A 13,349-nucleotide genomic window follows, 5' to 3' on the forward strand; every position below is an offset into this window, starting at 1 on the left:
TTTTGATTCATTTTCGGTAATGAGGTGGCTATTATGATCGATTTGGAACTCCGTTAGCTTCCATTTGATACATAAGTTAAGTAAATGATTAAATGGCATGTTAATTGAATCTAGGTATAGGAATATTCAAAGTCCGGTTAACTTTAAATCACATCAGGTGTGTACAAACGCCTCTCTGGCTATAGAAATCGAAAAAAGCTGGAATGAGTGAATGTCGACGCCAAACGGGCGTGCTTGCGATCGTGTAGGTAGGTCATGTGACTAAACATGGCCGTATTGACGACATGGCCAGTCATGAGCGGTTTCATGGTCTGAGGTCGTATTGGGCCATATGTGGCTAAATTGGGCCGTGTGGGCTCTACTGGCATGTAGGCCCCACACAGGTAAACCACACTACGTGTGGAAGTTGTTGGGCTTGGCTGTGTAATACATATGGCCAAGGCCATTATGGGCTGTGTGGGCCCACATGGGCCCGAAATATGGACTGTGGGCTCATTTTCACTGTTTGACTGTTAAGGTTGCACGGGTCGCCCGAGACGACTGTGGCCTTACTGTTGGGTCGGTAAGTTTACCTAGACCCCCTATTTGATAAAATGACTATTTTGCACCTATGTGAGGTATGACTATATTTTAGCATGCGATGCTAACTACATTGAATACATGCGTAATATTATGATATCACATGACATGTTGCATGATTTATGGCATGGGGATGGGTTTAATATAATTGGAGGAAGTGTATTGTACTGGCATCTCTGATGCAAATACTGTTTGGTGTCGCAGTCGGTACTACTTGGAGTGTAGGGATGGGTGGGTTGATTATATCCCCACTTGGAGTGTAGGGTTGGATGGAGATGAAGTGTAGAGGCTAGTTGCGTAGGATTTCTTGATTGCATATCTGTACTATTATTGTCACTGAGATGGACTCAGGCCCAAATTGATATTGATACTGTAATGGGCTAAGGCCCTAACAGAAACTGAACCAATACTGAAATGGGCTTAGGTCCAGACTGTATATGCTCACTGTTTGCTATTTGATATGGGATTACACACTGAGTTTTCATAACTGACCCATCTGTTTATCTGTACAGGTAATCCTCGGACTTAGGTAGATCAGTGTTGCGAGGGACTCAAAGGTGGCAGAACAACCGCACATACTTTCATATTTGATTTTTAAATTATAAGTAATTTCATTTTGGGTATTTTTATTGTAATAAGGCCTTTGTAGATTTTTACTTTAATTTGGGTTTTTATTTGTTCTGATTTATAACTGCTAGCAGTAAAGGAAGACACAGGTTTTCAAAAAAGATAAATGCTTTTAAAAAGTACCACAAATACGCAACCTATTTTAAGAAGCATTTGCAAGAAATAACGTTTTGAAAATTAATGACGTTTTAATATGGTTAACTTTTTTCCAAACGACTTATATTTGGAAATGAACGAGACATCCTAAAATAATCTTTAAGATCACAAAGAGGTTAAATATAGAACGGGTTTTTCAATGATATCTCGCTTTACGAAAAACACATCAATGTCACATCACTAGATTCGGCCATAACTGTGACAGCCCAAAGTTGACCCTAGTCGGGAAGTGGTTTTGGGACCGCTAAACCGAGTCACCGAAATGTTTGAATGTGATACTTATTGTCTAGAATATGTAATTATGAATGTGTGAAAATTTCAAGCTTCGATTTGGTTGATTGCATGTGAATTTAGTCAATAGGACTTATGTGAGAAAATTCTAAAATGTGATAGGTCAATGTGTGAGGACCTATTAGTGCATGTGGACAAAGGGGAGACTTGCATGTCAAATTCCCCCCCTACTAGTAGTGGCCGGCCATGACAAGCATGGTAGACCAAGTTTGATGGCCAAGACATGTCATAGACATGTCTTGTTGGTGCATCATGGGTGGAAAAAATAAAATAATGGGCATGGAAATTAAATAATGAAAAGGAGTATGGTGAATACAAAAAAAAAAAGAAAATGTGTGTAGTTGTTTTCTTTCCCCCCTTTTGCCGTGAGCTAAAGAAAAGAAAGGAGGAAATTTTTGTTCATCCTTTTCTCACCTTCATTTAGCCGAAACTAGAAAAAAAATAAAGAAAAAAAATTTCTCATCCTTTGGTTCATCCTTGGCCAAAAATTTTAAGGAGGAAAGAAGAAGAAAGGTGAAGAGATTCAGCCATGCATGTAGCTAGGCTAAGGTATGTTGATAATGTTCCATGAGATGCATGCATGTTTTAGTTGTTAGCTTGAGTTCTACCTAGCCCATGGTCTAAATCTTGCTATGTGATGGAAATGACATTTGACCATGGATGCATCATTCTTGGTTGATGTTTGATGTGGTGGTGATGAGGCAAGAGGATGAGTTAAAATTCGGCCTAGGTGGAGGTTGTGTTAATGCCATTGCATGCTAAATATGAAGTTTGTTAATGATGCATGTGATGATGACTTGATGATTCTTGAACCTCCTTTTTAGCATTTTTGTGTGAGCACATATGTGCATTGGTTGCTAAATGGAGAAGAATCGGCTAGCAAGTTGTGTGCTAAGGCCGAATGTAACTTTGCATGTTAATGAGCAATGCATGTGTTAAATTGATGGAAAGGGGGAGGATGCTTTACTAGTGTGTATATGTGTGTATTAAGTGTTGAAATCGACCCCAAAAATAGACATGCATATTCGGCCAAGGGGGAAAAATTAGCTAATATGTTGTGTTGATGCATGATTTCACATGTATGTGACTTTAATGTCTAATGTATAAATATGGGCTAAGTACTTCGTGTTCATCTTTTTGATGCCTAAATGATGAAATCAATTTATTTGTTTAATTAAGCTCAAGAGCAAAGGGGAAATAAATCCGATAAAGGGAAGGAAAAAGTGGTCGAATAGTTAGCGGAATCGTTCGACAACACCCGAGGTAAGTTCTTGAGTAAGAGAGCTTAAATTACGATGTGATTAAATCATGTTTTAAGCAAATTAAAATCATGCTCTATGTGTGGCTATTGAGCCGAATGTGCAAGGATGATATGTGCCTTGTGTTTGAGTTTTGCAAATGAAAATGAAATACGAATGTGCCATGAATTATTGTTAGATGTGCATGATTAATTGAATGCTGTCCGGGCTAAGTCCCGAAGGCTTTGTGCTAAGTGACTATATCCGAACTAAGATCCGAAGGCATTTGTGCGAGTTATTAATTCCGGGTTAAGTCCCGAAGGCCTTTGTGCGAGATACTAATTCCGGGTTAAGTCCCGAAGGCATTCGTGCGAGTTTTAAAATCCGGGTTAAGTCCCGAAGGCATTGTATGAGTTACTATAACCGGGCTATGTCCCGAAGGCACTTGAACGAGGAGCTATATCCGGTTAAATTCCGAAGGTACGTGATTTTGGTAATGAATGAGCTTGCTGTAAAATTCCAGCTAATACTCGAAAAACATCCCAATATTGGGATATGTTACGTATGTGTTGAATTTAATCGAGCCCTTACAAATAAATATTCGCTCAGTTGATGAACGAGCTACCGGCCTTCGGCTAAGTTGGTCTTTTGTGTATGTACATAAGGGTTAACGTTGTGAAGTAAGTTTGATATCGGAAAAATTGTGTATTATGAAATATTCCGTTTAGCTAAATGTGTGCTATGCTTTCGTTATGCTGGAATTTCTTGCTCAAAACTTACTAAGCATAAATTGCTTACTTCGTTCCATTGCTCCTCTGTTTTATAGATTTTTTGGTTCTCCAGCTATCGGACTCGGGATCTTGAAGTCGAAGTCGCCCACACTATCAAAGGCTCTTTTGGGTACTCTTTTGGTTGAATTTTGATATGGCATGTATAGGACGACCCATTGTTGTTTTTCGAGTACTTTATGTGATGTGTAAGTTTTGGATAGCCATGCGAAAATGGCTTATATGTGTTTGAGTATAATGTTATAATCATTTGGTGTGGATATGCTTGACAAGGATTGGCCACGGGGATGGTTAATCACTGTCATAAATTGTGCTATGTATGCGAAAAGGGCTAGTTGAACCATGAAATAGGTAAAGCCTACCTTAAAGGTAGATGCTGACAGCATCAGTGACGTAGATTTGGAAAATCACTAAAAATAGTAGGAATGGAATTAAATAGTGAATAAATTATGTAAACAAACCTTGAAGAATCTACTTTCATAGGAAAGTAACGAAACAATCATATGGACAGTGTGTTAAGAGATATTCAGGTTCTCGTGAGACAGGGCCAGAACGGGTTCTGGATTCCTTGTTGCGACTTTGGAAATTGATTATAAATTAACCAGAGATAATTAGGAGTCATACCATATATGTATAGATTCCTCTCTGAGTCTAGTTTCTATAGAAATAAACGGCATCAGTATTGGAGCCCTGTACAAGGAGATATCCAAGTCGTAATGCGCAAAGGTCAGGGTAGTCGATTCCTGTAACATGGGAGACTTTAACTAATAAACTGTACTAATTGGCCCGTTCAAAAATTCTAGAAAAAATATGTAGATGGGCATATGAGTCTAGTTTCATGGAAAAATCACGAAACTGATTTTCGAGTTGTGAAGCTCAAGATATGATTTTTAAAGCGACTAGTACACAGATTGGGCAGTGTGTGGAAATTTTTCAAAGTTTGTTAACACCTCGTGTTCGACTCCGGTGTCGGACTCGGGTTCGGGGTGTTACATTTTATTAGTATCAGAGCTACGGTTTAGTTGATTCTAGGGCTACCGTAATGTGTTGGGTCTAGCTATACATGCCATTTTATGTGATTACTTGATAGTGTGGTGATTTCTGACAATTGTAAATGTGTTTATTTATAGTAATGGATCCCGATCGTGACCGAGAGGTAGCTGATGATCTTGAGAGTGTAGCGCCTGCTCCCGCACAAGGGACAGTGCCGGCAGACTCTCAACCTAATGCTAGTAATCCGAATGATGAAGCTAGACAAGCATTCTATAGCGTGATGAATGATTGGTTCAACCAATACATTCGAACTAATATGGCTGTTCCACAACCTCCATTCCCGACAAATACTACCCCCGCACCTACAATACCACCGGTAACTGACCAAATAAGGTCAAATAAGCCCCCAGTTGACAGAATCCGAAAACATGGGGCTACTAAATTTAAGGCTATGGATAGCGATGATGCCGAGCAAGCTGAATTTTGGCTGGACAACACTATCCGGGTACTCGATGAGCTATCTTGTACACCCGATGAATGCCTAAAGTGTGCTATCTCCTTGCTACGTGATTCTGCCTACTATTGGTGGAGTACTCTGACTTCCGTTGTGCCCCGAGAGCAAGTAACTTGGGAGTTTTTCCAAACTGAGTTTCGGAAAAAGTATATCAGTCAGAGGTTTGTTGATCAAAAACGGAAGGAATTTCTTGAGCTTAAGCAAGGCTCCATGTCGGTTACTGATTACGAGCGAAAATTTGTTAGACTTAGCAAATACGCTCGGGAATGTGTTTCGTCCGAAGCTATTATGTGTAAACGCTTCGAGGATGGGCTGAATGAAGATATAAAAATGTTCGTTGGCGTTCTTGAAATACGAGAGTTCGTGGTACTTGTTGAACGAGCTTGTAAACCGAAGAGCTTAGAAAAGAAAAGCAAAGAGTTGATGAGGGAACTGGAGAGTTTCGTAAAAGATCCTCGGGAAGGTCTCTTCAACAGGCATCGAAGAGATTTCGGGATGATGCGGGCCAGTTTAGAGGCACTTCGGGTTTTTTTAGACGAGATCGTGATCGACCCCTTGTAGGTACACGAGGCACTGCAGTCGCCAGTGTTGGGAATGAACGTCGAGACAGAACGAAATGCCGATATTGCGGTAAATGGCATTCGGGGAGTTGTAGATTCCCTGACCGCTCCTGTTACAAATGCGGATCAGTTGACCACTTCATTAAAGATTGCTCGAGGTTGTCGGAACAGAATGTAAATCAGAGTGGGAGACCGGGTGCTACCACTGCTCGGGGTAGACCATCTGGAAATGCGAGCAATACTGGTGGTGGTCAGAGAGGATCTAGAGATGATATAACCAGATCCGAAGCTCGTGCGCCTGCTAGAGCTTATGCTATACGTGCCCGCGAGGATGCTTCTTCGCCTGATGTTATTACCGGTACATTCACTCTCTTTGATACTAATGTAATTGCTTTGATTGACCCCGGTTCTACTCATTCTTACATATGTGAAACCTTAGCATCCAGTAAGACTTTACCTATTGAGTCTACTGAGTTCGTAATTCGGGTGTCAAATCCCTTGGGTTGTTACGTGCTTGTCGACAAAGTGTGTAAGAAATGTCCCCTGGAAATTCGAGGTTCCTGTTTTCCGGCGGACTTGATGCTTTTGCCATTTGATGAATTTGATGTTATCCTTGGTTTGGATTGGTTGACCGCGCATGATGCGGTTGTGAATTGCAAGAGCAAGACTATTGATTTGAGGTGCGCAAATAACGAAGTAATCCGAATTGAGTCTGCGGACTTGGAGGGGATGGCAGCTGTAATATCAGCAATGTTGGCACAGAAATATGTAAGAAAAGGGTGCGAAGCATACCTTGCGTATGTACTTGATGACAAAGAATTAGAAAAGAAACCCGAATCTGTGCCGGTGGCTTGTGAATACCCGGATGTTTTTCCGGAAGAATTACCAGGTTTACCACCTGTTCGGGAGGTAGAGTTTGGTATTGAGCTTGTACCTGGGACTACGCCAATTTCGATAGCTCCGTATCGTATGGCACCAACCGAGTTAAAGGAGTTGAAAGCTCAGTTGCAAGAACTGACAGATAGAGGTTTCGCTCGACCAAGTTTCTCACCTTGGGGTGCACCAGTATTGTTCGTGAAAAAGAAGGACGGAACCATGAGGTTGTGCATTGACTATCGTCTGCTGAATAAAGTGACGATAAAGAACAAATATCCGTTGCCGCGCATCGATGATTTGTTTGACCAACTGAAGGGAGCCTCAGTGTTCTCAAAAATAGATTTGAGATCGGGCTATTATCAGTTGCGAATTCGAGATTCAGATATTCCCAAAACTGCCTTCAGAACGAGATATGGTCACTACGAATTCTTAGTGATGCCGTTTGGGCTCACTAATGCCCCTGCGGTATTTATGGATTTGATGAATCGGATCTTCAGACCGTATTTGGATCGGTTCGTAGTTGTGTTCATTGATGACATTTTGGTCTATTCAAGAGATGAGACCGAACATGCTGAGCATCTGAGGCTAGTGCTGCAAATTTTGCGGGATAAGCAGTTATATGCTAAGTTCAGTAAGTGTGAGTTCTGGTTAAGAGAGGTTAGCTTCTTGGGTCATGTGGTATCCGCGTCAGGTATTCGTGTTGACCCGAACAAAATTTCAGCCATACTTGACTGGAAACCTCCGAGAAATATTACTGAAGTTCGGAGCTTTTTGGGGCTCGCCGGTTATTACCGACGATTTGTGAAAGGTTTCTCGATGATAGCCACACCAATGACGAAGCTACTTCAAAAGGATGTTAAGTTCGAGTGGACGGAGAAATGTCAGAAAAGTTTCGACCAACTGAAAACTCATTTGACTGAAGCTCCAATTTTGGTGCAACCCGAATCAGGTAAAGAGTTTGTCATTTATAGTGACGCATCCCTACTTGGGTTGGGTTGCGTATTGATGCAAGAAGGTCGAGTCGTGGCCTATGCGTCGAGACAATTGAAGCCACACAAGAGGAATTATCCGACCCATGATCTCGAACTAGCTGCCATCGTGTTTGCTTTAAAAATATGGCGACATTATCTGTTTGGTGAGAAGTGCCATGTATTTTCGGATCACAAAAGTCTCAAATATTTGATGACTCAACGAGACTTGAATCTGCGACAAAGACGTTGGCTTGAGTTGTTGAAAGATTACGAGCTTGTCATTGATTACCACCCGGGAAAGGCTAACGTGGTTGCGGACGCCTTAAGCCGGAAGTCATTGTTTGCTTTACGAGCGATGAACGTGCATTTGTCTGTTCTACCAGACAATGTGTTAGTAGCTGAATTAAAAGCTAAACCATTATTGACTCATCAAATTCGTGAAGCTCAGAAAGTCGATGATGAATTGGTTGCAAAACGGGCTAAGTGTGTTCCGAACGAGGAATCGGAGTTTCAAATTGATGATGATGATTGTTTGAGGTTCAGAAATCGTTTGTGTGTTCCAAGGAATTCGGAACTCATTTCGATGATTCTGAACGAAGCCCATTGTAGCCGAATGTCAATTCACCCGGGGAGTACGAAAATGTACAACGATTTGAAACGTCAATTTTGGTGGCATGGTATGAAACGGGACATCTCCGACTTTGTTTCGAGATGTTTAATATGTCAACAAGTGAAAGCGAACATCAAGTGCCTTCAGGATTACTCCAGCCGATCATGATACCCGAGTGGAAATGGGATCGAGTCACAATGGACTTTGTGTCCGGACTACCCTTGTCAGCAAGTAAGAAGGATGCGATATGGGTTGTTGTTGATAGACTGACTAAGTCGGCTCATTTCATCCCCGTACGTACGGATTTTTCATTGGATAAACTAGCTGAATTGTACGTTTATCAAATTGTGAGATTACAAGGGGTACCTGTTTCTATCGTGTCGGATAGAGATCCGAGATTCACCTCACGATTTTGGAAGAAATTGCAAGAAGCTCTGGGTACCAAGCTGCATTTTAGCATTGCTTTTCACCCCAAACCGATGGTCAATCCGAGCGGATAATTCAGATACTTGAGGATATGTTGAGATGTTGCATCCTCGAGTACAGTAGTGCATGGGAACGGTATTTACCTTTGATTGAATTCGCTTACAGCAATAGTTTTCAATCAAGTATTAAGATGGCACCTTACGAGTCTTTGTACGGTCGTAAATGCCGTACACCATTGTTTTGGACCGAGCTCGGTGAAAGTAAAATTTTCGGAGTTGATTTGATGAAAGATGCTGAACAGAAAGTAAAGGTAATCCGTGAAAGTCTGAAGGTAGCCACGGATCGTCAGAAGTCGTACGCAGATTTGAAACGAAAAGACATCGAGTATCAGGTGGGAGACAAAGTGTTCCTTAAGGTTTCACCTTGGAAAAAGATACTCAGGTTCGGCCGTAAGGGCAAGTTGAGCCCAAGATTCATTGGGCCGTACGAAATCTCCGAACGAGTTGGTCCGGTTGCGTATAGATTGATTTTACCCCCTGAGCTTGAAAAGATTCATGACGTCTTTCATGTTTCGATGCTTCGATGCCATCGATCTGATCCATCGCACATAATTAGCCCATCAGAGGTTGAAATTCAAGTCGACATGAGCTATGAAGAAGAACCGATGCGTATCCTAGCTCGTGAAGTGAAGGAGTTGCGAAACAAAAGAGTTCCGCTAGTAAAGGTGTTATGGCTCAAACACGGGATCGAGGAGGCTACTTGGGAGACCGAGAGCTCGATGAAAGAACGATACCCAAACCTATTTACCGGTAAGATTTTCGGGGACGAAAATTTCTTAAGTGGGGGAGAGTTGTGACAGCCCAAAGTTGACCCTAGTCGGGAAGTGGTTTTGGGACCGCTAAACCGAGTCACCGAAATGTTTGAATGTGATACTTATTGTCTAGAATATGTAATTATGAATGTGTGAAAATTTCAAGCTTCGATTTGGTTGATTGCATGTGAATTTAGTCAATAGGACTTATGTGAGAAAATTCTAAAATGTGATAGGTCAATGTGTGAGGACCTATTAGTGCATGTGGACAAAGGGGGGACTTGCATGTCAAATTCCCCCCCTACTAGTAGTGGCCGGCCATGACAAGCATGGTAGACCAAGTTTGATGGCCAAGACATGTCATAGACATGTCTTGTTGGTGCATCATGGGTGGAAAAAAATAAAATAATGGGCATGGAAATTAAATAATGAAAAGGAGTATGGTCAATACAAAAAAAAAAAAGAAAAATGTGTGTAGTTGTTTTCTTTCCCCCCTTTTGCCGTGAGCTAAAGAAAAAAAAGGAGGAAATTTTTGTTCATCCTTTTCTCACCTTCATTTAGCCGAAACTAGAAAAAAAAAACAAAGAAAAAAAAATTTCTCATCCTTTCGTTCATCCTTGGCCAAAAATTTTAAGGAGGAAAGAAGAAGAAAGGTGAAGAGATTCGGCCATGCATGTAGCTAGGCTAAGGTATGTTGATGATGTTCCATGAGATGCATGCATGTTTTAGTTGTTAGCTTGAGTTCTACCTAGCCCATGGTCTAAATCTTGCTATGTGATGGAAATGACATTTGACCATGGATGCATCATTCTTGGTTGATGTTTGATGTGGTGGTGATGAGGCAAGAGGAGGAGTTAAAATTCGGCCTAGGTGGAGGTTGTGTTAATGCCATTGCATGCTAAATATGAAGTTTGTTAATGATGCATGTGATGATGACTTGATGATTCTTGAACCTCCTTTTTAGCATTTTTGTGTGAGCACATATGTGAATTGGTTGCTAAATGGAGAAGAATCGGCTAGCAAGTTGTGTGCTAAGGCCGAATGTAACTTTGCATGTTAATGAGCAATGCATGTGTTAAATTGATGGAAAGGGGGAGGATGCTTTACTAGTGTGTATATGTGTGTATTAAGTGTTGAAATCGACCCCAAAAATAGACATGCATATTCGGCCAAGGGGGAAAAATTAGCTAATATGTTGTGTTGATGCATGATTTCACATGTATGTGACTTTAATGTCTAATGTATAAATATGGGCTAAGTACTTCGTGTTCATCTTTTTGATGCCTAAATGATGAAATCAATTTATTTGTTTAATTAAGCTCAAGAGCAAAGGGGAAATAAATCCGATAAAGGGAAGGAAAAAATGGTCGAATAGTTAGCGGAATCGTTCGACAACACCCGAGGTAAGTTCTTGAGTAAGAGAGCTTAAATTACGATGTGATTAAATCATGTTTTAAGCAAATTAAAATCATGCTCTATGTGTGGCTATTGAGCCGAATGTGCAAGGATGATATGTGCCTTGTGTTTGAGTTTTGCAAATGAAAATGAAATACGAATGTGCCATGAATTATTGTTAGATGTGCATGATTAATTGAATGCTGTCCGGGCTAAGTCCCGAAGGCTTTGTGCTAAGTGACTATATCCGGACTAAGATCCGAAGGCATTTGTGCGAGTTATTAATTCCGGGTTAAGTCCCGAAGGCCTTTGTGCGAGATACTAATTCCGGGTTAAGTCCCGAAGGCATTCGTGCGAGTTTTAAAATTCGGGTTAAGTCCCGAAGGCATTGTATGAGTTACTATAACCGGGCTATGTCCCGAAGGCACTTGAACGAGGAGCTATATCCGGTTAAATTCCGAAGGTACGTGATTTTGGTAATGAATGAGCTTGCTGTAAAATTCCAGCTAATACTCGAAAAACATCCCAATATTGGGATATGTTACGTATGTGTTGAATTTAATCGAGCCCTTACAAATAAATATTCGCTCAGTTGATGAACGAGCTACCGGCCTTCGGCTAAGTTGGTCTTTTGTGTATGTACATAAGGGTTAACGTCGTGAAGTAAGTTTGATATCGGAAAAATTGTGTATTATGAAATATTCCGTTTAGCTAAATGTGTGCTATGCTTTCGTTATGCTGGAATTTCTTGCTCAAAACTTACTAAGCATAAATTGCTTACTTCGTTCCATTGCTCCTCTGTTTTATAGATTTTTTGGTTCTCCAGCTATCGGACTCGGGATCTTGAAGTCGAAGTCGCCCACACTATCAAAGGCTCTTTTGGGTACTCTTTTGGTTGAATTTTGATATGGCATGTATAGGACGACCCATTGTTGTTTTTCGAGTACTTTATGTGATGTGTAAGTTTTGGATAGCCATGCAAAAATGGCTTATATGTGTTTGAGTATAATGTTATAATCATTTGGTGTGGATATGCTTGACAAGGATTGGCCACGGGGATGGTTAATCACTTTCATAAATTGTGCTATGTATGCAAAAAGGGCTAGTTGAACCATGAAATAGGTAAAGCCTACCTTAAAGGTAGATGCTGACAGCATCAGTGACGTAGATTTGGAAAATCACTAAAAATAGTAGAAATGGAATTAAATAGTGAATAAATTATGTAAATAAACCTTGAAGAATCTACTTTCATAGAAAAGTAACGAAACAATAATATGGACAGTGTGTTAAGAGATATTCAGGTTCTCGTGAGACAGGGCCAGAACGGGTTCTGGATTCCTTGTTGCGACTTTGGAAATTGATTATAAATTAACCAGAGATAATTAGGAGTCATACCATATATGTATAGATTCCTCTCTGAGTCTAGTTTCTATAGAAATAAACGGCATCAGTATTGGAGCCCTGTACAAGGAGATATCCAAGTCGTAATGCGCAAAGGTCAGGGTAGTCAATTCCTGTAACATGGGAGACTTTAACTAATAAACTGTACTAATTGGCCCGTTCAAAAATTCTAGAAAAAAATATGTAGATGGCCATATGAGTCTAGTTTCAGGGAAAAATCACGAAACTGATTTTCGAGTTGTGAAGCTCAAGATATGATTTTTAAAGCGACTAGTACACAGATTGGGCAGTGTGTGGAAATTTTTCAAAGTTTGTTAACACCTCGTGTTCGACTCCGGTGTCGGACTCGGGTTCGGGGTGTTACAATAATGGCCAGGCCGGGTTTGGGGTGTTACAATTAGTGGTATCAAAGCCAGGTTACAAAACTCGGCTGTGGATTTGGGTTTCTTTTAAAACTTGGAATTTCTTAAAAGAACTGTTTCAAATGATTTAAATTATTTTGAAATGTTTTGCTGAATGTGTGGTACACTAAGTCTCCGGGGCCGTTTTGTAAGTCTTCTAAAACTGTTGTTTGTTTAAATTGAAATACTGAGACTATTGTAGATAGTAGACTGTACTGAAATACTCTATTTAGGGTAAACTAAAAACAATAGTAAGACTGCGATCAACAAAAATGAACTCTGAATTACTAATACTATTATCAATAAACTATCCATTAATAAACACTGAAACTGTAAACTGATAAATAAAACTGTTAGTAAAGATAAACACAATTCATAATGAGCACTAGAGGTACTCATGGAAGGGGTACAAGAGGCCGCGACGGAGGCTGTGGAGGTGCTCGAGTTGGGTCTTCATCATCTAGCCACATGCCTAATGTAGAAGCTAGAGAAGCACTGGCTTCACTTGTGATTGAGACTAGGTCTCATGATAGTGCAACTGGGGACAACGCACTATCCCAAGCTATGTTATGGATTTTGGAGAGGGTCGTTGAGCCTAATACTGGTGTTGTGGGCCGTGGACCGGTTACGAAACGACTCCAGTCTAATAGAGCTAAGATTTTTAGGGGTATTGCTGGAGTTGCCTCTAATGTGGCTGAGTATTAGATTGAGG

This window comes from Gossypium hirsutum, chromosome A07 (assembly GCF_007990345.1).
Source record: "Gossypium hirsutum isolate 1008001.06 chromosome A07, Gossypium_hirsutum_v2.1, whole genome shotgun sequence".
NCBI classification, from domain to species: Eukaryota; Viridiplantae; Streptophyta; class Magnoliopsida; order Malvales; family Malvaceae; genus Gossypium; species Gossypium hirsutum.